At 47.9% G+C, this 24,466-nt stretch overlaps 1 protein-coding gene across 2 annotated transcripts in view; it reads right to left on the bottom strand.

The window, feature by feature from the left end:
• The window catches only part of LOC138582601 (septin-7-like), a 403,409-nt gene that overhangs the window by 139,445 nt on the left and 239,498 nt on the right, over window positions 1-24,466 (bottom strand). The window lies entirely within an intron of this gene.

The following is a 24,466-nucleotide window of genomic DNA, read 5'->3' as shown; positions in this document are numbered from 1 at the left end:
CTGTCTTCCCTTATAGTTGCATCTGAAAGGCCTTTAATGCCTTGAACACCACTAATAGCTCCAGTAAACTTATATGGTTGGATGCTACTTGAGGGGACCAAGCAGGTGAGCCTCCCACCCCGTGAGAGACTAGTCTGTTGTGAGAGTGGCTTCCACTGCAGGGGTGGTGAAGGTCTTCCCCCTTCAAGAGGTTGTCTCTGGTCACCACTGCAGAGAGAACGAGGGCTGGCGAGACAACTACCAGATCATCCCATTGTCCGCTGGCCTGACACCACTGGATGTTGAGCCACTCTTGCATGGGACGCATGCGCAGCCACGCGTGGGGAACCAAGTATATGCACAACGGCATCATTCCTAGCAAATGCATGGCTTTACGCACCGTCACTGCCCGACTGGCTACATATTAAGGGATCTGAAAAAGCATGTTCTGAACCCTCCCGTTGGAGGGGAAGACGAGGCCGTTTTCGTCCGGATTAGAGCTCCCAGAAATTGTTTTATTTGACTGGGGACTAGACTGGATTGAGAAGCCCAGACTGAACAGAAGGTCTACGGTCCTTTGGGTGTTCAAAAAACATGTGTCGTACGAGTCCCCTGTTATGAGCAAGTCGTCGAGGTAAGGGTAAACCGGGATGAATAACCTGCACAGGTGTGCTGCAGCTACTGCCAGGACCTTCGTAAACACCCTTGGTGCCGAGGCGATGCCGAAGGGGAGTACCTTGAATTGGTAATGCATGTGTACTATCATGAACCTTAGATGTTTCCTGTGCGCTGGCACCATTGAAATATGAAAGTATGCATCTTTCATGTCCAATGTTGCCATGTAGTCCCCCTGTTTCAACAGTGGGATCACCTCCTGTGGCGTAACCATGCGAAACTTCTGAGGTTTTATGAACCTGTTCGCAGGTCTAGAACAGGGCACATGGTGGTCCTTTTTGGGTACACGGAAGTACACTGAATAAATACCTTTGTTTACCTGAAGAAAAGGGAAGGCTTCTATGGCGTTCTTTCCCAGTAGCGCTTCCACCTCTTGATTCAGGATCTGCAGATGGTCCGGTGAAAGGCGCTGTGAGCGCGGTGGTCTGAATTGTGGAGGTCGGGCGAATTCCACGCAGTACCCGTGGGTGACCGTCTTTATGACCCACTGGTCTGAAGTTATCCCCTCCCATGCCGTGAGGAAAGCTGTTAAGCGCCCCCGACCAGGTTGACATGAGAGGGGATCTTATCGTCATTTCTGACCGGAGGCTAAGGCTCCTCTAGGATTGGGGCCTCTACCTCTGGCCTTGCCGCGACGCTGACCCCTTGGAGGGTAGTATGCGGGGCTTTCGGATGTTTGTTCGGCATTGAAGATTCCCGTGCCATAGTTGTTGCGACTTTCGCAGGACTGCCCTCGAAAGGACCGCCGAGAATTACTTCCTCTCGGGTGGGGAAAGGGCTTTGAGTGATTTGTTGCAGAGACTTAAGAGCCTCATGCTCTTTTTTGGCTGTTTCTAGGGCCTCATTGACCGCCTTTCCGAAGAGGTTAGCTTCTTCAATTGGTTTATTGATGAGCGAGGCCTGTGTTTCATCCTTAACCCCTGAGGTACGCAGCCAAGCGTGCCTTTTGAGTAAGGTTCCTTGGGCCAGAGACCTGCCTGCTGTTTCAGCCGTGTCCAGAGTGTTTTTTATTGCATTCTGGTTCACCTACCTGCCTGCCTTTGGCCACAATAGTGAAGCTTGGACCCGACAGGCTCTGGGACCTCTTGGAGACTTTCCTGTATTAGGTTCCATTGAGCGTCAGCATAACTCGGCAATAGCATAGTGTTATTTGCTATGCGCATGGTATATGCAGCAGCCGAGGTAACCCGTTTACCTAGGGCATATAGCCTCTTGAATTCTCTATCTGGAGGCGCCTCCCCATAGCAAGGGGTACTCCTGTCCGTTTCCGGGTGGCAGTCACTAACAGGGAATCGGGGGTGGCATGCCCTTTAATGTATTGAGGGTCCGAAGGAGCTGGCCGAAATAACTTTTCTACTCTTGGGTTCACTGCCCGGGTTTGAGCTGGTGACACCAGGGAGGGAGCCAATCTTCTCTTAATAGAATTAAGGAGGGGAATGGCCTGGCTAGAGGGAGGTTTCTCCTTAAGAATATCTTCTACAAAGTCCTGCTCAGACACCGTCTTGTGAGTAGAAATTTGAAAATGCTCAGCTGCCTTCTTTAACATGGTATTGAAGGCCATTTGGTCGCCTACAGCGAGGCCTGGCGAGCCGAGGGGAATCCAGGCACAATACATCGGTGTCCTGATCATGATGGGGAAGCGTCCATGGGTCAGTCCCCACTTGCTGGGTTTCTTCCCAAATGTCCGTGGCATCCGCCTGGTCCTCATCGTAATTCTGTAGGAAGGAAGGTTCTTCATCTTCACTGTAAATGTCCCTATAAGTATCCATCTGGACGATGTCTTCATGATGGACGGGGACAGAAGGCCGATCTTCTTGGAAATGTGAAGTAGATTGAAGATTAGGCTCTCCACGAGATCTTTTCGGGGAAGGATGCTCAGAAAAACTGATAATTCTTCAAGACGGTACACCCTTCAAATTTCTCCCTTGTCCATTTCAAGGACCCAGAAGGGCCTACGGGTGGAAAAGCGTCTTCCGCCCTTCAGCGCCGAAAATGGTCTCTCAGGGTGTTGGAAAGAGGCTCTTGACTGTCCTCATAGGTATCATGAGAATCGGGGCACCATGGCGTATCCAAAGATTTGTCCGTGGCCTGCCCCAATTTTTTTCGGCGGAACAGGAATAAGCCCAAACGCCAAAGTAACTCTCGCGATGCTGTGTTCGATTACCACCGAATCGGCGTGTGTTAGTGGGTCTGAAGGGCTATCGGTAGACTTATTGCCTTCCGCGGCATTCGAGGGCCTAGTGGTCGGTTTTTCGCCTTGAGGCCTAGTCATGATTTTTGGGCCTACCGTGGCCTTCGGGACCCTCGTGGCGTCGGATTTCCGTGCTTTGACGTGTAAACCTGATACAGGGGTAGCGCCCTTGTTTGTTTTGGAATGCCCAGTCCCAAGACGCTGCTGCGGATGCAGGGAAGGCTTTGGATCTGTACGATCCGAGGAATCAGCCGAAATTTGACGGCCCTGCTGGCGCTTTCACCTTTTTCGACGTACCCGTCGAAAAAGGTGTAAGGATTGTGTGCTTAGTGAAATGCGATTGTACGCCCCTGTCGCCGGGTCTTGTCCCTGAAGCAAGACCAGAGTCAAGCCTTAAAGGGTCGGGCCGGGCATGGCGGACCTAGAAGTGTCCGCTTCGAGGTCTATTACATCCGCAACGGATGTTTGGGCATCCGAGGTGTCCCCGTCACTTTCGGCGGGTGTGGCAGTGGGGCAAGGGGATTCCACCCACGACATACCGTACACGGCCCACCGCTTTACACGGCGCTCCTTAAGGGTCCTAGTGTAACGCTCACCTGACTCCCACGGAGGCGCTGGCCTGGTTTGGATTGCTGTGGCCTCTTCTAGGGCGATGCGCAGGACTCGGAAGATGGCATGGACCGGACCCCCAAATCTGGCTTGTCTGGCTCGTAGAAATATCCTTCTGTGTGTGAAAAGGGAGTATTAACAATCTGCAGGATAATGCGTAGGCCTCCCACTCCCCTTCTCACCCTCCACGAAACCCTTCTGCGATTCCCCGTGAAGTCTCACCTTAGGGTCTGAAAGGACGAGCTCTCCATCCTGCTTCTGATGCAGGGGCGCGTTGTTATCCAGTTACTTCACTGGATCTCGGATTGGTGAGAGTTCAAGTTCGCTTGACTTTTCCGGTAAGGTATTGTATGAATTCTGTTGCAAGTTCAAGCTTTAAATAACCATTGTCTGTTTTCTCTATTTCAGGTGCTGAATGAAGATTCCGAGTTAGGGAATGAAACCGTCGAAGGAAAATTCTGGTGAGTTTTTGATGAGTGGTTCCTCTAGTGTTCTTGCATTAATGCACTAATGCTTGTGTCTTTTTCCCCTTAGGGGCCGGGGTTCGGAAATGCCGAAGATACGGCGCCGACCCGAAGTGAGAAGAGATGTCCCAATAAATATCAGTTAAGTCTTTCCCCTTAGGGGATGGGGTTTGGAAATGCCGAAGAAACGGCGCTGACCCGAAGTGAAGAGGGATTGACCCAACAGGTAAGTCTTATGGTGGAAATTAAGCCTTTCTTATTCTCTTCCCTAGCTCACCTTTGTTCTTGTCTTTTTCTCCTTTAGGCGCTGAAACGCGGCGGAAGATCCAGATGGTCGCTGATGGGCAAGAAGGCGCCTAGTAAAGGTGAGTGGAATGCTGCGCTGCAGCGAGCTATGCAATGTGCTTTTAAAAATGAATGTCTTCCCTTTAGGATCGTCGGCGAGATGACTCTGGAATGCGGATTAAGCAGGTAATGTCTCTTCTTTCTCCTGTTCTCCTCTCTTCTCCCTTTACAGGTGTTCCAGGATGCTGTCAGGCGTGGCTGGAGTCCGGATGCAGGAGCAGACACGGTGAGCGTCCAGCTGCTAGGTGCAGAACAACGCGAAGCGTGAGTTGCTGCTTGGGCGTGGCTTAAATAGCCTTCAAAGTAGTTCCAGGTATGTATTCTTCCTCCGGCCACACCCGTGTGGTAAAGTAGTCCATAGGTAAAATAGTCCCATTCAGGCCTCTAGGTGGCCTGGATGTTGCAGCACGGTCTGCATCAGGTAAGTTCACACCAAGCACTTCTTAACACAAAGTCATCCTTTATGAGCCTGGCGCCTATGGCGCCTGGACTGTTGTCCAACATGAGCCTGGTGCCAAAGGCGCCAGGACTGAGTCCAAAGGGCCCCTACCTGGGGCCACTGGGACTTCCCTCGGGAACATGATGTCTGCCTCTGGGGTTGCTGGGCGCAGTCTGGCTCCTTGGGGGTAGGCATCATGACACCTAGGCCAAAAGGAGTTTACAAGCTGCACACCGCTTCTCGTCGTTATCCAAGGGGAGACAGGAGTTGCACGTCCTGTGTTCGTCCTTCCACGGATATCGGCCCCTACACTTAGGGCAGAATGCAAAAGGAGTCCTTTCCATAGCAAATGGGGAAGATGACCAGACTGTCAGTCTAGAAAAATGGATACCTCTACTGGGTGACCGCAAACGTATTTTGGTGGCCTTGGGCCAACCGTCTCATGCACGATATGACAGAATATAGGTTTTCGAGTTTGCCAATGAACGGCCATTTTGATGTAACAAGAATCGCCATTTTGTTTTCTAACCATTGCTCATTGCTTTCTGTTCCTATTGCTTCGCAGTATATTTTCAGCGTACACTGCTCGACTGTAAAACATTGTTGTCTGCACGTAAAAAGGACAAGGCCACAGGGCTGTGAGGATAACAAGAGTTTGTTGAAACACCAACATAGGCAGCGCCGGGAAGAATGCCTGGCTCCCTCCCGAATGTAGCCTTGAAGCAGAGCTGCAGGGCATTTAATCATCAGGTGCCAGCCAGTCTCGTTATATGGTAGAATATGTTAGAATAATACAGCTAAAGGCTTGAATTATGCTTTTCTTACGGCCCCCCTTTGCTGAGCCCGCTAGAGCGGGTCGGCTCCCAGGACACGAATAGCACCTAATAGATAGGAAGGTTTGGAATGCAACTCTTCCCCCCGTATGTAGCTCGCTTCCAAGAACAGAAGCGCAGTGTTCTATTCAACAACTGAAAGATGCCTCCGCACTCACAAATTGCAAATTGTTACTAGAATAGATGTTTGAAGGTGTCATAGTTGTCGGAGATGTCCATCATCACACCAAGTTCAAAGAAACCCAATAAAAGGGGGGTGTTAAACATGTCATAGCTGATTGATATGCATTTTGTATATATGTAACTGATGTACGTAATTCCCTCTCTTGCGTCCCTCGAGGTCTAGAGATACACGTCGCGGGGCGTGAGTCCGAGTTGGCCAACTGAGACTTTTGCTTTGCAATAAACCCTAGCTTTGGGAATACAACCTCGTGTCTGGCGTATCTATCGTGGGTGGTGACTCGCCTTGTTTCCATAGAAGTTAGTGATCCCGAGGGGGCCCTTTCAAGACCTAGAAGGTAAAGAGGGGGAAAGAAGAAAGGCATACCGGAAATATGGCCACCCCGACCTCACTCTCCCTACTTTAAAGGCTGGCCAGAAGGCCCGGCAACGTGGAGGCTTCAGCCGCCGGATCGTAAGCGCTGAAATCCACCGCCGTAGACAAGTCCCCCATAGTCTTCGTCGAAGTTGTTCTTGGCGTCGAAATGACTTAAGGTGGGAATAACCGACAAGTTGGTTTAGGATAAACAATGTCTCTTATGTAAGAGCTCAGCTATAGGGCGACCAGTTATCTGGGTGGAAGAAAAACAATCTGAAGGACCTCAGCGCGTGAGAGATTTTGGGTACACTACACATCACGATAGGGATAGTGGTACAGACACGCCTATACCGACGTCCCCTTTCGGTCCCCGAAAGACAAGATGCAATACTCTGCGGTTACCACTGGATGTCGGACCATATGCACAGCATGTGATTCTAAGCAGATTAACAAGCATCAGAAATGTGCATGAGTACAAAAAGTAGAAATGATATAGGTGAAAGACATGTATGCACCTACAACTCCAGGAGGGGAGGAAGGGTGGGAACACGTGAATCTAAGCAGATACAAGCATCAGAAATACGGTTACGGTAAGTTATGTATGCTTTCTGAGGCTTGCGGATCTGCTTACAATCACATGCTATGCATAGATTAGCAAGCATTACCTGGAGAAGGAGATGGGTTGTTTGAAGGTGCAGCAGCAAATAGGGGTCTTAATACTGCTTGGCCCACCTTTGGGTCCCCTTGTGAATGTGTATTTAAGCAGTAATGCTGTGTGAAGGTGTGAAAAGAAATCCAAGTAGCAGCTCTGCAAATGTAATCTAATGGTACATTTGCAATAAAAGCTAGAGTAGGACCTGTGCCCAGACTGCTGTGGGGGGTGAAAAGTAAGGTTTTCTTGGCTAATGAAAAGCATAATTGGATGCATCCGACAATCCATTTTGAGATAGTCTACTTATGTGGTCCCCTTTCCTTCCTGCGCCTACAGACGCAAAGAAATTGGCTTTTCTCTTAGTGGCTGTGTTTTCAGTATGTAATACATGACAGCCCTTCTGACATCCGGTGTATGGAGACTCTTTGCTGCTGAATTCTTTGGGTTTTGAAAGAAAGCAGGGAGTTTTATGGACATGTTAACATTGAACTTTGAATCAAATTTAGGAGAACAACATGGCTGTGGATGTAATACTACTTTGCTTTTGTGAACTAGTACAAATGGATCCTGAACTGAGAGCTTGTAGTTCACTCACCCTCCTTATAGATGTAATGGCGACAAGAAAAGTAGTCTTATATGTGAGATGTTTAAGACTGGCTTTATGCACAGGCTCGAAGGGGGCACCCATGAGCTTTCTAAGAACATCATTCAAGTCCCATCTGGGAGTTGGATTTGAAATTGGCGGGTATAATCTTTTGACCCCTTCCATGAAAGCTTTAACCACCGCCACTTTCCACCACAATATTTTACTGTGGTAAGTGGTGTAAGCTGAAAATGCAGCTAGGTGCACTCGTAGTGAACTAAAGACTAACCCAGAGTCTAAAAGATATAATAGTGTACTATATGAGAAGGTGAACAGTCAATAGAGTTGATGTGGGTTTTGCACCACAAGACAAAGAGTTTCCATTCGTTGAAATAGCAGGGTCTCGTATTAGGTTTGCATGCTTCCTTTAAGATGTCGATACATCTCTATTCTAGATTTAAGTGACCAAATTCTATGACCCCAGAAGCCAGGCTGCCAAGTTCAGGGTTTGAGGGCATGAATGGAGTGCTGTCCCCTGATTCTTTGATGACCTACTGAAAGGGCACTGTAGTTTCATTGGAGGAAAGACCTTTTCAACAGTGTGAAAAGCATGGTTGACTTTCCCACCCACACAGGCTGGACTTGCTCCTGGTCCAGTTTGTGGGCTATCCTGCTCAGAAGAGGATTTGGGGGAAACGCATATGCAAATTACCCTGACCAGTTCATTAACAGTGTGTTCCCTTTGAATTCTGCCTGGGGGATAGATACAGTCTTGGCATTGTGTGTTCACTTTGGTCGTAAAGAGATCTATGTCTGGAAAACCTGAGTTTGTAAATCCGCTGTGTAAGACCTCTGCATGCAATTGCGACTTGTGCTCTGAAGGTAGTTCTATGCTTCTACTTACTAGGTAGTTCTAGTGGAACATGTGATAGGAGAAACATGGATTTCAGAACCAAATGTTCTGGGCTAGTTTGGAGAGCATGGAGCGTGTCCCTTCCTGTGCGTTAATGTAGAACGCGGCTGTGGTGCTGTGTCGGTACAAGGACTGTTTTCCCCAGTAGTAGTAGTTTGAAAGCTTCAAAAGCTAAGCTTCAAAAGCTTTGAACATTGCTAACAGTTCTAAAACGATTATCTGTTTCTTTGCTAATGCTTGTGTCCACACCCCGTGTGCGGTTTGACGGAGAACATTTGCTCCCCACCCCGATAGAGATGAGTCTGTTGTAACAGTGGCCTTGACTGCGGGGGTGGTGAAAGGCTTGCCCTGCAAAAGGTTCGCTTTTGTCCACCAATGCAGTGATAGGACAATAGTATGCAAAACAACAACTAGATCATTCCCTAGACACTGCTTGCTTGCAACCATTTCGCCAATCACTCTTGCATAGGACGCAAGCGCAAACGGGCAAGTGACACAAGGTAAATGCAGGAAGCCATCATTCCCAGAAGGCGCATGGCCTTTTGCACAGTTACCCGACGACTGGCTGCATACTGTGGGATTTGAAATAGCATGTATTGGAACCTCTCCTTGGAGGGGAAGACTAGGATGTCTTGTTTTTGAATTAACAACCCTAGAAATTGTTTTACTTGACTAAGCACGAGAGTGGATTTATTTTAGTTGATTGAGCAGCCTAATTGAAAAAGTAGATTGACCATCTGAGTGTTTTATAACCACATTTGAGGAGTGTCCCCTGTTATTAGCCAGTCGTCTAGGCAAGGGTACACTGGAATGGACTGCCGGCACAGGTGTGCTGCTACCACCATGAGTACGTTCGTAAATACTCTTGGCGCTGAGGCTATGCCAAAGGGTAACACCTTGAATTGGTAGTGTGATTTTCCCGCCTTGAACCGTGGGTATTTTCTGTGCATTGGCAGCATTGAAAATTAATATGCATCTTGTGTCTAACGTTGCCACCTAATCCCCTTGTTTTACAAGAGGGATTACTTTCTGCAGCGTTGTCATCCTGAATTTTTGTGGCTCGGCATATGTGTTTGCAGGACGCAGGTCTAAGACATGGCGAACCAGCTCCATTGCTTCCTTCTGTAGTAGTGTTCATATCTCTTCCAGTAAAATGAGGTGATGCTCTTGAGACATTCTCCTTGATCTTGGCCATGTCTTTCCAAAAATTCGATTGAATATCCCTTGGTCACTGTTAACCATCACTGGTCCGATGTGTTGCCCTCCCATGTGTGGTCAAAAAGAAATAAGCGACCACCCTACCAGGGGAAGCATGGGAGGGGAATTGGTTTGGAACGCCATTTGTTGGAGGGGGCAGCAGAGCCTCTAGAGGCTGCAATTCTGGCCACACCTTTACCTCTTAAAACCGCATTGTTGGCTTTTTTGAAAAGAGGAAGACGGTCCTTGAGGAGTGTACCCAAACCAGACAGGCTCTTGTGAATCCTTGGTGCCCAAAATGAACAGCGGGTATTGAAGCTCCCCTGGTGAATAAAGGGTTTGTTGGATATTTGTCCTAGTGTTTAACGTTTCATGTTCTTTCTTTGCGGTCTCTAAAGCGTCATCTTCAGCCTTTCCAAAGAGGACAGTTTTCTATGGGCATGTTTACTACTGTTGCCTGGGTTTCACGTTTATATCCTGAATTGTGAAGCCAAATGATGTTTGAGCAAGGTGCCCTCAGCTATGATTCTGCCAGAGGTCTCTGCTGAATCAAGGTTAAGAATATTTTGTGCCACCTGCTTCCCTTTGTTAGTAATTTTGAGTAACAGACTTAATTGGCTCAGAGATGGAATCAGGAGGTTTCTGTACTAGATCCTACTGGGCAGTATTGTAACTGGCAAATAGAGTAGAATTGTTATCTATACGTGTAGAGTAAGCACCGGAAGTAGTTACTCTTTTGCCTAGAGCGTACTCCTCATCAAGCGATGCCTCAGCATTGGACAAAAGGTACGCCTGCACTTTTTCTTGTTGTGGTGACAAGAGAATCTGGCTTCACATGGCCCCTAATGTAGATGGTGCGGGATTGAAGACTTTCTACCCTTGGGTTCACCGTCTGAAATGGTGTAACTAATGATGGGACAATTCTCTTTAAATTGTTTGCAGAAGAGGTATTGACTGACTGCCTTCTTTTCGTTCAGAATGTCGTCTACTCAACTGTGTTTTGTGTCTGGATTTTAAAGTGATCTGCAGCTCTTAAGAAGATCATTAAATAAGATTGTCAATGGGAGAAGTGTGACCTGGTTCAGGTGCAACATCAGGATACTTTAAAATGGAAATGTCTGGATTATCTGGGTCATAACAAGGAGGAGGCGGCCACCACAACTACTATAGAGGAGCTTGAGAGTCCAGTAATATGTCGTGTTGTGGTTGCTCACTAATGTCAATGATGGTATGTGTGGGAGAAGTATGAAGGCTAGGGAATTAAGATTCCCCAACTTCTAAATCTATGGTCTTTTGTCTAATTGGGTACTGGACCATAAATGAAACAAAGTATGAAACTATCTTCAAACCGTTATCCAGTCCAAAGACCTGTTTCTAGGGGTTTCTGCCAGTGGGAACACTATAGCTTCTGGATCTTGCCTTTGCTTTTTTTCTTTTAATATTGAGACAAGGGGCAGGTGGCCTTAGAATATCTAGGGATCTCTTGTGGGACAGCTGGCGCATCTTTGGGATGTTCTTGAGACGCCTCTATGCGTTTCCCCTTGTTACTTAGTTTTTCGAGATTTTGACATTTGTTTGGACTGTGAAACATGTTCCGTCGAAGGTTTAGGTAGCACAGCCATCAGCACCAGTTTGATTTTTTTCGCATCTGCTGGGTGTGAGAGCAGAAACCCAGTGGGCTTGTGGCACGTGAAGTCTGTTGGCTTTGCAATGCCTTCCGCTACGTGCGGCTTTCCTTCGACACACCCATCAAAGGCCGGCTAGGGGTTGTGTACTGTTGGGGAGTTTTCCTAAAGTCAACCAACAGGTGAGACTCTATAAAACGATCCCTTGGTATACAGGGCCCCAACTTTTAGTATATGTCTGTACTACCCAAAGGTTTGGTAGAATGGGAGAGCAGCCAGGCTTATCTTAGGAGGAGGATGTGAGCTGTATGCAAGTACAATGAACTCAGTAAATACACAGGCCCAAACAAACTCACACTTTAAGTTATAGTAAAATATACATTTATTTTATATCTACTACTTTGTAAACACGTTTACTTTAGCAGTCCATTCCCAACTAATTCAGAGTTCTTCAAAGTTTATTGAGGAGGGGTGCAAAGTCATACAGCAGCAGAAAAGGCAAAGTTGATACTTGAGTTACTTTCACGTAGAATGCTTTAGTGGAATCAAAAAGTTAATAGGGACCTTGGAAAGGACTCCCTATGGGTGCAAACGCTGTTAGGCCTGGGCAATGGGCATGGCTGAGCAGCCAACCTCTGGATACAGCACTCTAGCAAATTGGCTTGAGGCAAGTACTACATTGAGCCCCACCGTGCCTTAGGAGTATTGAATATGCAGCTGGATTCTTTCCTGTGCAGCAGCGGTGGACCCAGTCTCCTGTTCCTTGGTCATGGTGACTGTTAGGGAGAATTTTCATTTTGGTGTCTAATTCCTCCCTCTTTGGAGAACCCCAGCTCTTTTGCTGGACTTTGGGACTTTTATTTTAACCTTGGAGTGAGTGAGCCCTTTTTCTCTCTCATCCATGTGTTTTGGTTTGATTTGGACTCTGTTTCTTTTGGTTATGGAGTCGGACAAACTTCATAGCCATCTTTTTCATTTTGTCACACAGCACCTTCAGTGCAGTGACACAGGGAAGTCTCTCAGATTTCCCAAAAGTTTAAATACCTTCTCTTGGTCAAACTACTGTTTCCAAGAGCAGTGAAGTGAAACTGACTTTACTTACATTTTGTAACTTTCTAGACCCAGCACACACTATCTTACAATAGGGTGCTGGAGGGGTTACTTAGTATCTATCCCCTTAGTCCAGTTTCTCATGTAACATTTTTATGTTACCCTTTCTACAATTAATGGCTGGTGGCAGTGGTTTACTTTTTACTAGCATTGAGTGTTTCTATTGGGGGCTGCAATTGCAGCAAAGCACCCATGGGTGCCCATTTTGTCAAAATGGCCCAGTCTTCTTTTTCTGCCATTTATATGTACAAAGGTCCTTCTTGAGATTTACTCTGCGTGCCAAACCAGGTATGGTCCCTTTTTTTAAAGTTTTGTCTTTGGCGGGATTCACTGGTGAAGCACGCCTCTGTCTCCAGCATGCCTGGCAGGGCAGGAAGCGAGGGAGGTTCCCGAAACTCCCTGAGCTTAGTCTCCTTGGTTACAGGAATGCACCCACATGTGATTGGCTGGCTGTCCTTGGAGGGTAGCCACCCTGCTGTGTGACTGACAGCTAGGCTTCGAATGAATGGGAGAAACCTGCATAAAAGGCGAGGTCTTTGCTTGGAAGGCAGAGTCGACCACCGGACGAAGGAATCTGAAGAAGAACTTGGAAGAGACGCCTGCTGCAACTCCTGGACCGTTGGTCTGCCCGGTGAAGCCCTGCTGCAGTGCTGAAGCTCCGAATTCGCCTCGACTAGAAAAGCCCTGCAAAGGACGACTTCTCCCCTTGGGTTGGTGGGACCAATCGACCCCAAGACAAGCTCATCTGGAAAACCTCCGAGCTGGCTGTACTTCCATTGCTGCTGCAGGAACCGATTCTCGGGAGAGGAATACCAGAATCGAGTGTCTTTAAGTCGGACCAGAGCTCCAGGAAGATCCTCCGGACTCCCCAAGAAGCAGGACTGACCAAGCCTGAGCCACCTCAGAGTGCTGGACCCCAGATGAAAGGAAAGTCCATAGTGGTATCCGAGAACCGCGGTGGTGCTATTTGCGAGAGACGTGAGAAGCTGAAACCGCAAAGTGCCGCTGATCTAATGTTTGCCCATTGCTACCGCCGACCTTCACTTCGTAGTGCAGGAGTCCCCAGACAGCCTTCCTCTTGTCCCCACGACGGAGGCCCAGGAACAAAGGATCTGCAGACCTACAACTGGAACAGAAGCCAGCTGGAACCAATTTCTTCAGACCCAAGGTACTGTAAATTAAGGGGTTGCTTGCTTACCTCTTGTTGTGTAGCCTTGCTAGCTCTCAGTTGAGACTTGATAGCTTGAGTTGCTTGCAGTTTTGCCCCTCACAAGCCTCCCAGCTTGTGGCCCTACAGTGATTTCATTTTCTACAAAGACTTCCAAAACATTGTGCTAGACTTTCTTACCTTCAATAAGTGCTTCAGCTCCCCTAGACTTTGCTCAATTGACGTTGGCTGTCCTGGCTCCCTGAAAGACACTATCCCCTGACTTTGTGCTTTAACTATCCCTCACAAAAGTCAAATTCCATAACTTGTGTAGCTGGAAAAGGACTAATTTACTTTGCATTGGGGGGGTACAAAAGTACTTACCTGCTATATTTGGTAACCATTGTTTTATTCCCAACCTTCTCCTATTGACACCAAACTCAGTACTGCTCTAAATGTACCAGTGATATATCAATGTCCAGTGTCCTAGTTATTTAAGTCACCTCATGGTGTAGGAAGTGTCTGTGTGCCATCCCCAATGGATCTACTGATTTATTGAAACAGTGTGTATTTTCGAAGTATATTTTTCTGTTACGTATATTGCACCCTTCTAAATTAGGCTTATTCAACTGACTTAAATAAATAAGTGTTTAATCAAGAAACCTTGAGAGCAAGAGTTTATTTGAATACTTGTCACTGTGAATCTCTATGTTACCACCCTACAGCTCACATTGACCTCTCTTGAGATAAGCCTGGCTGCTCAGCCATGCTACCAACCTGTGTAGTACAGACTTAAAGGTTGGGTTACCTATAACAGGACGACAAGGTTGGTGTAGTCTCCCAAAGAGTACTGCACACAATCTTGCCTAACAGTGAAAGAAGGGACTCTGGAAGGGATGTAGCAGTCGTGAGAAAGGACCCTCACTTCGGACTCCATCGGTCTGCGGTTTTTTGGCACCTTTTTACAAGCTCCAACAGTGAACAGTTACCCCCCCTGTTCGATCCACCTCGATTCTGCTGCACTCTGTTGAGGAGAATGAGCGGGATCTTACCACTGAAGGTCCAACTGGAGCTTTCCAAAGTTCTGGGAGGATTTGTTCACCGAAAGAAGATGCACTGCAATTGGCTCGGAAATCTCCTGGTATTGACGGTTTGCAGCCCTGGAAGGTCACAGCACGTTGGGGGATGGCTCGTTCTGCAGTTAGTCTTATGGCTATTTGGTCCCACCAGCCAAAGGGAAGGAGTCCTCTCCGGGGCTCCTCTGTCGAATAGAAAACAGGGTCATGACTATAGTGGTCTCTTCACGGTTACTGGAAGGGTCTGCCGGTGTCTCTGGTCGTCTTCTGCTTCGGATCTTCCGTTACAGAGGCCGACTTGCTTTCTGCCTCAGGAACCTCAACTTATATCAGGATTTCCCCATTAATTCCTCCGCAAATCCTTCCTGCAGTTTACAGAAATGGGTGGATGGCTGTTCAATCAGGACACCCAGCTCCCAATGGGAACTGGTTCCATTCAGGCACATCAGCAGACAAAGGACAGGGGAGTGTCCGACTCCTCCCCGGCTTCCTGTCCTCACAGACACACTGGAGCCTTGGCGGGCTACACAAAGGGTTGCCACCAAAGGGAAAACTCACATCAAGACCTCCCCATCCCAGGATGGTAGAAGGGCTAACAAATAACCACATAAGAAATATCCAAAAAAGAAGGAGCCATGTTAGAACATAGGTGACCCTTTCATGCATAACCGCAACTGTGAATACAGCCTGTGGTGGAAAATTGCACAAAGTCGGTAGAGCACGTCCACTGCTACCAGCCATAACTATAGGCTTGTCACTGTAACCAAAAAGTTACAGGAGCAGAGAGAAGGGGTATACTAGATATCCCTTCAGCACTCCCCACAAGGTGGGGTGTGCTGATCTCTCAAAAGCAAAAGTTTAGGAAGGATAAAAAGTACCCAACACCCCCTTTCCTTAAGAACAGTAGTTTTTAAGGAAAATAAAACATACAAGGAGAATCCAAAGGGCCTTCGGCAACACTGCACATAGGGTACTGTGTGCTGAAGAAGTGAAACACAGAAGCCTTTAAGAGATATGGAGGAAAGCAAGACTCAATAAAAAAGTTCCCATGGTTTGTGCAAGTAAGAATGAATGAGGGAGGGGGGGGGGCTCCCCTCGTTCAGAAGAACAAGAAAAAGGTCCAGAAATCCAACAAAAAGTGCTGGGAGTCTCACTAGGAAGGGGAGGGGGGGGCGATAAAGCATAAACTGATACATCTCCTCAACATGTGCTTATGATGTTTGTGGTGCATGTGTGTGTCGCCAGTTGTTTTCCCCATAGCAGTGCTTTGGGCCTGCCTCCTCAAATATCTGCAGCATCCGATTTGGAGCCGTTACTGCCGTGGCCTTCTGGGTCTGATTCAAAAGCGCCACTGGGGAGGTCAGATCAGGTCCTCCTAGGGTAGACCGCCCACTGTTTGGTTTGCCACTGTTTGAGCGTCTTGGGCTTAAAGAGTTTGCAAGACACAATGCCTTTCTGGATTGTCACGGAAGGCAGTGGGTACACACTAGAGTGTCCTTCCATGGGAATTTTGTGTTACACGATGGACAGAATTTAAAGGGCGTTCTTTCCATTTTCCAAAATATGTAAAACGGCAGCTAGACAAATGCAGTGTGAAAGGATACATTCTCTAAGAGAAGTGAAAGATAATCAGTCCCCTCACTTTCTGCTACTGCGAGGCCGAAACCTGGTGAAGGCCAAAGCCGGTTGTTGATTCGCTGAGGACTTTGTCAAAATCTGCAGTCGAAAGATATTGGTTTTGCATGTCGAAACTGAGTCAGTTGAAAAGACGCAAGCCGTTTTTCAATACTGTTACTATTAAAGTTAAAGCATCAAAGATACAAACTCTGCATTACAAGTACCAACCACAATGGCGGGAAAAACAATCTGAGGGACCGACGAGTGAAGGACCATGGGTACTAGTACACGTCACACTAGGGATAGTATTACAAACACGCCCATTCCACGTCCTTTTTCAAACTTCGAAAGCAAACTATGTAATACGCTGCACCAACCACTAGATGTCAGCCTATGCAAAGCATGTGATTCTAAGCAGATCTACTAGCCTCAGAAATATGTATATTAGTGTACTATATGGCAAACACTACTCACCCAGTAATTGTCGTTCTTGTACAAAGCAGGGCATTCAGTCACTGCCATTCAAGGGCTCTTGGTACAGATCACTTAGGCGTGTACCGTTGGCTGCAGTTAATAGGTCATAGGGACGGGAATATTACATTTTCCTTAAATATATGGTCACCCGAAGCACTCATAAATGCAGTGCTTTGAATGAGTTCACTTAAGGAAACCAATCACATAGTACATGGCACTGTACTGTAACTGAATGCTCCATGTACAAATAGGCTGCAGTGTCCACATACATGACATGGTGGGACAAAGCAAACTATTCTGTGTAGTAGCAGTATCTGGCGTTACGTTTTCATGACTCAAATCATGCATCTTTGATGCAAATTTAAATGACCACACCCCGATTACAGGAGCCATGGTGAACATGTGTGGGTATGGGTATGATAGTAGCCCCTGCTGCTCTGTTAGTAAGTTGGAAATTGGTTTGTGTTTCACTGGTGGTTGAGCTGCCATCTTCAAGGAGGTGGTGGTGCGAAGTCTGCCTTGGCCACACGGTATGTGTATTAGTTTGTGCAAGATCTTGGACTTGGGACGAGGGGGTCGGGGTTTGGGGATGGTGAATTAGCAAATCTCCTGGATAGATTCATCCATAGTGCGTTCCCTGGTGACCCATTGTGTGAGTATATGGATGCAAAGGTTTGGCATTTGGAGTTCTGGGCTGTAGCAAACAAATCTAACAGAATGCCTGACACAGCAAAAACATTTGTAGTGTGTGTCCATTTCCCACACCTGATCTTGAATGAGCACTCTGCTAACACTGTCTGCAAGGCAGTTGTGATCCCCCTGGTATGTGTTGCACCTGAAGGGACATTTCTTGTGGTGCACAATTGCCAAATTCAGTATTTGCCAGTGGACGCAAGTAAGTGCCCCATTAAAAAAATATATATAAAAACTAGCAGTGGTTTCGTCTGTAATGACAAGCACGCTCTTGTTCGGAATGTCGTTCTGCAACGAGTAGCATCATCTATAGGTACGTTTCTAACATTTATTTCTCCTTTGCTTGATGTTGCGACAATGGGCACTGGACTGCAAGTGTATTGCAATGGGCTCCCCCTTTCAACAACGGAGGAATTTGTAGTGGTGGTTACATATACTGGCGGGATGTTGAAAGGTCCACCCTTTAGCTAGTGTGCCTCTGTTCACCATTGTAGGACACTTATGACCTTTTGCAACACCACCAACATCCTCTCAGACACTTGTGACCACTGGTCTGAGCCGCTGCTGAAGCGTGGGCGTGTATAGAAATGATAGAGGCACGATTTTAATACATAAGGCCGTGGGGGGCATGGCCAGTGAGCAACCGATGAGGCTGAGAGGCTTCGGAGCTCCCGTGCCTGGCCGTGGATTATCCTACATAAATCCTGTATTTCTGCATCGTTTGCAGGGCAGAGAACGGCACTGGTTACCGGAACATATAGGGAGATTACCCTGACCGGGGAGGAATGACAGGCAGGAGAAAATCGGCATGTGGGCTCCGGGAACAGCTGACGTGCCAAATCAGACGGGGGAGATACTAAGATGGCCGCCGGCATGAAATCCTGAGCTCGGAAGTGTGGGGAGCAATGCTGCAAGGCCGCAGCAACCCACCGGGTGAGACGCGGGGACAGGGAGAGGTCTGTGCATCCCTACAAGACACTGCATGGGACAGGACAAAGATGGCGGCACCCGGCACCGCACAGATATAGAGCTTGACGAGAGGCAGAGAGCAGAGGCTACACCGGTACCTGCAGTGACTGGTGGGGCTGGTAAGACCAGACATGGCAGTGCAGGCAACGTGCACCTCCGGGCTGGCAACCGTGTGGCAGATGGTAACTGGATGCTGAGCATGTCACAGTGGGTGACAGAGGAGACCCCCTAAGGAAGTTTCACAAAGCAGTGAAGGAGGTGGACTGCAGGCTTGGACCTTCTAACTCTAGTGAAAGGCCCTGAAGCAGGGATACGGCCCGCAAGGGGGAAACAAACTTTATGAACAAGGCTGCACTACGAGTGACAAGAACTGGATGTGACACATGAGACTGGGGACAGTCCTCTGAAGCACCCAGTGAGTGAGACACTGTATGGTGTAGGGATATATGCACAGCATAGCAGTGGTTGCAGCCCTGGGGGGGACCCACGGAAGAGCTCAGCAGGATCCAGCTCTGGTGAGACAGGAAGAGTGTGAGCGGAGGTGTGGATGAAAGGAGTGAGGGAGGAGACAAAACGATGTGGGTGCACAGGGGATCAATTTATAGATTGGTGTGATCTCGGGATGGTCATCCAAGGGATCCCCCAGGAAGCCAAGCATATTTTGACTTGCACACCAAATCGCTGCAAGAGGAGCCAGCCGACAGGGGGATACCCCGTAGGACGACTGGGAATTCATAGCCCAAAACGCAGGGGCTTACCAGGGGTAGGGGGGGTTGACGGGTGGGGGTTTACTCATCAGATTCATAAGTGACATTCTTGGTGCTCCTCAGCGAGGGAAATCAAGAGACAACGAATAGATCACTATGCCGCCTCTAGAGGGAAGCTGACTAAATCGGCAGGAGGCGAAGGTGAGGCCATGGGGGCAGGCAAATGGGCGACTGGAGGGGTCACCCTGGAGGAGCTAATGGCGGCGATCCAGGAGTCTACAGCACCCCTGGAGGGGAAGCTACGCTAGGTGGGAGTTGATGCGTCATAGGTGGCGGACCTCCGAAAAGTGAGTGAGCGTGTGACAGAGGGTGAACAGGTGAGCACCCTGGAGGATGAACTAGCTACACTAAAAAATCCGGGGCAGGGCCTGATCGGAGCGACGACAGGGCTAGAAGCCAAAGCAGAGGACTCCGAAGGGAGATCTCGCCATATTATTTGATTGGTAGGGGCCCCGGAGAAAGAGGAGGGGCCGAGTGTGGAGCTACATGTGGAAATGCTACTTCTGGACACGTTGTATGTTAAAGGCCTATTGAAGTGGTTTACAGTAGAGAGCGCACATAGGGTACCTGGCAGACCACCACCGCCAGGCAGGCAACCCAGGGCGATTGTAGCCAAGCTACTGAACTTTAGGGACAGGGACACAGTCCAGCAGGAAGCACGCAGGGAAGGTCATTTTGACATTCAGGATATCGATTTTTCCAGACTTTACGTAGGCGGTCTAGAAGCAGCGGAGATCATTCGACTTGGTCCGCCGCAGGTTGCGAGAAATGAACCTGCATTACATGACTATGTTCCCTGCAAAGCTACACATCAGTGGAGGGCACATCCTTTTTCTTCACGGCGTCTCCACAAGAGGCATGGCAATGGCTGGAACAGAGACCGTCAGGAAGGATACCACAGGAGAGCAAGGGCCAGCGCCCACGAGGCGGCAGTTCAAGACCAGAAGGGGATCCAGAAGAAACAGGGGAGACTGTTGGAAAGGGATTGTGGTACTCACGAATTTCTAGTGGACGCAAATGCAAAGTCATGGCCAGGACGGGTGGAAGGTCTGTCAGGTTTCAGGGCAGTAATGACTCATCTGTTTAATCTGGATGTTATACATTTTTTCTTGTTTTTTAATCTATGTTAGTTTGGGCCTTAACATACGCATTCCAGAGTGCTGAGGTTATCCCAAGCCAAAATGGTGGGAGAAACCTGGAGTCCTGATTGGTGGAAGGTTTGACAAAGTACTAGGCAGAACATTCTCAACTGCCTTTCATTTGGAATTGTCAAGGATATAGGTCCTGTTTGAGTGTCTTAAGTATTAGGCCTGGAGTTTAGTTCAAGAATAAGAAGATTTGTTTTCGCTACACTATTCAGATACGTTTTTGGACTTCTCAGATAAAGTAATCTGTTTAAAAAAGAAAAAGATTTAAATAGGAAATAAATATATAAGGCTATTTAGTTCTATCAGTTTTCTAGTTAGGTAATTAGGAAATCTCAATCTTTCTTTCAGTTGCATATTTATTCATGGAATTCAGTAATTTTATTACTACGCTTGCAAGCATAACTGTTTGTCAGGAGGCTGCCAAGCTCCGTAACGTTAATCACTTCCTAGCATTTACTGCCTATATGTCTAATGTTACTTTTCCTTTGAAGCTGGCTGTTTCCCGAGTGATCGCGTTCCTGTTTCAGTTGAACAGCGTGTCGGGTCCCGAGTTCCGTGTGGCAGATTTGCGTCGGAGGGGCACGTGTTCTTTGGCAACGCTGCACTCCGCCCTGACAGTGGTCCAAGAGAGTCATATCGAAGGGGGAAAGGAACTGCAAGCTGTCCAAGTTCCAAGTTCCAGAACACACACACAACCAACAGGAGAGATGCCAATGTATGCCCTATATGCGGACAACGCACAAAGCCTGATATTGATTGATCCCAGGCTGTACCTGTTTCCGCTCTCCACATCTCCTGCACCCGTAAAATGAAATCCATGGTATCTTCCCCATCATTCATTGTACATTGCATTACTGACTGTAAATGTGGTGCGTCTGGGAAGGTGTCTCAAGGCATCCCAGATCCTTGCGCGTACTGTATTGAAAGAGGCACCATCATGGCGGTCACAATCTAATGTTATCCCTGAATCCGGCCTTTGCCCAAACCGTCAGCTTGATCACCCACTGCAGATACCAACAAACTTAACATCACCAACAGCTAGTGGAAGCCCTGCTGTGCGTTTCTCAAATGCATATATCCATTTACTTGCTCCTGCCGACAGCGGGGGCAATAATTTCAACAAGTTGGCCTTATCCATCTGAGCCCAGGGTATGTAGTTTGGCCTCCCTCCTCCTCTGTGTATCAAGGGCAGCTGTAACCTATTCTTTATTCCTTTCCCAATACTCACCTTTGAACCTTTCCTTCCTAAGGCTGTCATTCTTCCTGTTCTGCTCCTTAACCTCCCATTCCATTCTTCCTCCATAGCCCTCCCAAGGGGTGTTTCATCTAACCTCACTGGTGCCCCTCCTGCCGGGATCTGTATTCTCCTTCCTTCCAACTCGTCTTACTCTATGTCACACCACAGCTCCTCCATACCTCCAGTGGCCATTCCTTCGTCCCTTGTGTTCCCCTCGGGCGTGTGTTGTTCTAGCTCTATTATTCTGGTCGGCTCATCTTGTATCCGAAATAGTATCTCCCCCTTTTTGCACCCTTCTTCTATGGACCAGTTGGGCGTCTGCACCCTCTGTGTTTGCTCAATCCTAGAGTGCTGTATCCACTCTGGTCACATGCATTTCGTAGTCTAGACAATTCATTTTGGGCTAGTGATAATCTGGAATCCAAATCTTCTGTGAATTTCTCAATGTCTATTGTCGGGGTATTCACCTGTCCACTTGTTCTAGGACAATCATATGGTGGGGTGCGATTACAGGAGTAGGTGTAGACACGTACACTGGGTCACTGTATCCCTCAGCAGGCACTTGCTTATTCAAAAGGGGATACAATTGTGTAACCTCTACTGGCCCTTCCTTTCCTTCACCCTTCTTTTTGCTTCCTTCTGTAGCCAGGGGAGTGGCACTCTGTTCTTGTACTATTTCCTTTCTTTTGATCGGGGGCACTTCTTCAAAGAGCCGCCATAGGTCTAATATTTCCCGTCTATTGTGCAATTGTTTCCCTTTGTAACAGGCATGTGGCCACCATGTCCAACACGCTTTTGTCAAATGACCCTTCTTGGGGCCATACCTGGCGTAGCCCTTCCCCTTTAATTCCGTGACCCAATGGTCACGGTATTTTGTTATGCGCTCCACATAGCCTGGTAAATTTTGGCAAATATGGGCGAGGGGTGTTTCAGCCCCCATGCTGTTACCCTTTCTTTCACCCACTTTTGTCACCTTGCGTTAAATTGGGGTACCTTCTGTGCACACTTATAATGATGGCAGCTCTTAAATACTTATATATTGTTACAACCTGGGTACTTAATTTCAAAAGGTCACACTTACCATGACCACTTTTCACCAAATCCTGATACAACCAATTTATCACTGTCACCACATTGTAGTTAAAAAGGAAGCATAACATTCAATACATGACGTCACTTTGACAAACCTTTTACTTACAACACATAACATATACCTCCCTTTCCCTCCTTCAGTTTTTTATTCCATGGATCCCTTTTACTCTGACCCCTTTCACCCTCTGACCCGTGAAATGTCGGAATTTCCCCTTATATTTTAGAAAAGTTGAGAAAGTAAAGGCGTTTTCTAACTTATACACCGAGTCTCCAACTCCTCAGACACGCTTACTTATATTTTCCCTTGTTTCACTTATTCCCAGCGCCGCCTTCTACCCCTTTGCAGAGCTATGTTCCCGTCTTCCTTTTTCACCTTGTAATCTCCTTAACTTATCCTAATGGCCATATGCAACAGAAAGAAGAGTATGAAATCACCAGTCAGTTTACCCCTAAAAGAACCCCCTTTGGCTTAGCTTAACCTCGTCCACTTATCTATATCCGACTCCTTTTAATGTCACTCGCACTTCATACTCACGTGCCAGTCTTGATCCGAGACTCTCCGGACCCGGTCCGTCCAGGCGGCGCTGCCAAACACTCAATGGCTGCCCCCGGGTCCGGCGAGCGGTACTAAGGGTTTTTTGAAGTGGGACCCATACCCTCTCGCCCTATTGCGTGCGCATGTCTAATTATCAGTTGCCGTAGGCGGGCAGCTCTCTTGAGGGGGCATGCCGTGCATCTCTGCTGTGGCCGGGGACGTCTCGTGCCAAAAAGGGACAAAAAGAACACCATCGCGTCGTGCAGAAGGTAAATGATACAGTATGTGTTCTGTTTCTTGTTCGCGCCTAGTTGCTCGTGAGAACAGGTCATCAGTGGAGCCGCCGTGGGGAAGAGGCTGTGGGGGGGGGGTGCGGGCTTGCTGTGCGCGGTCAAGTGGGGGAGAGCTGCAGCTCTGCAGGCTGCTTGTTCCACGGAGGCCTACGTTGGTGTGCTCAAAATGTCCAAGTGTATTACAAAATTGTGCGTTGTTCGCGGATAGGGCATATATTGGCGTCTCGCCTGTTTGTGGCGTCTCTCCTGTTTGTGTGTGTTCTGGAACTTGGACGGCTTGCAGTTCCTTTCCCCCTTCGATATGGCTCTCCGGGACCACCATCAGGGCGGAGTGCAGCGTTGCGAAAGAACACTTGCCCCTCCAAGATTGTGGAAGGTGCAAGTATGCCTGTTTACTGCAGACACAGTAAGTGTCCATCAGGGCGGCTGTCCCTTTCTTCATATCAGGAATGATGAGTGTTTTGTTACAGTTCGTTTGTACCCATGTTGTTTTTCCCTTCACTGTGGAAGCATAGTTCATATGGAATGTCTTTTTGCAGTTTGAAGGGTTTTTCCAGGGCTGTGACCCAGGTGAGCTTTGTGATGTGCTTGGCCCATACTGGTGTGCATGTTTTCTCGACCCATTTTTTTTTCTGCCGCCAGCCCTCGTAGTGCTTCTGCTTTGCATGTCACTTCTTTAAAAACAGGGAGCTGAGACATGTCAGCACAATTATATGTCCATATCTATGCATGTATCTATAGCTCTACCAATAATTGCATGTGCTTATGAGCATTATTTGGATTACACTTCATCATGGTTCATGGGTACTGAGTACAATAAAAAAGTCTTTTGTTAACATTGCATCATTCGTAGTTCTTCTTTGTACTGCGGGGGCACATGGGTGGGGACATAGGACGTGGGACGTGGGGTTACTCGCTTGTTGTCTGTGTCATTTAAGTGTTGTGTACCATCATGGTGGGTGTCGAGCCCCCATATGAGCTGGAAGCCGTCCCATATAAGATCAGTTTCTTGTTTGATCATACTGGTTCTGTTCCCTCCCCACTCATGAGGGCCATGCAATCTCGTGCATCGGTCCGCAGCCATCCTGCATCCCGGGTCCAGGCGCATGGGTGGCTGCGGACGAGTCACAAGCCTCATGTAGGAGAGGAATGTAAGGGGAGGGGGGTCCTAAAGATCTTTCCTCCCATACAATAAAAAGAAATTTTTTCTGTGCCTTATGATACACCAAACTCAGGAGTTTTCAGAGAGACTACAACTTATTGGG

Source organism: Ambystoma mexicanum, chromosome 1p (assembly GCF_040938575.1).
Source record: "Ambystoma mexicanum isolate Mex_15411 chromosome 1p, UKY_AmexF1_1, whole genome shotgun sequence".
In the NCBI taxonomy this organism is placed as follows: Eukaryota; Metazoa; Chordata; class Amphibia; order Caudata; family Ambystomatidae; genus Ambystoma; species Ambystoma mexicanum.
This window is presented reverse-complemented; position numbering and strand designations above follow the sequence as displayed.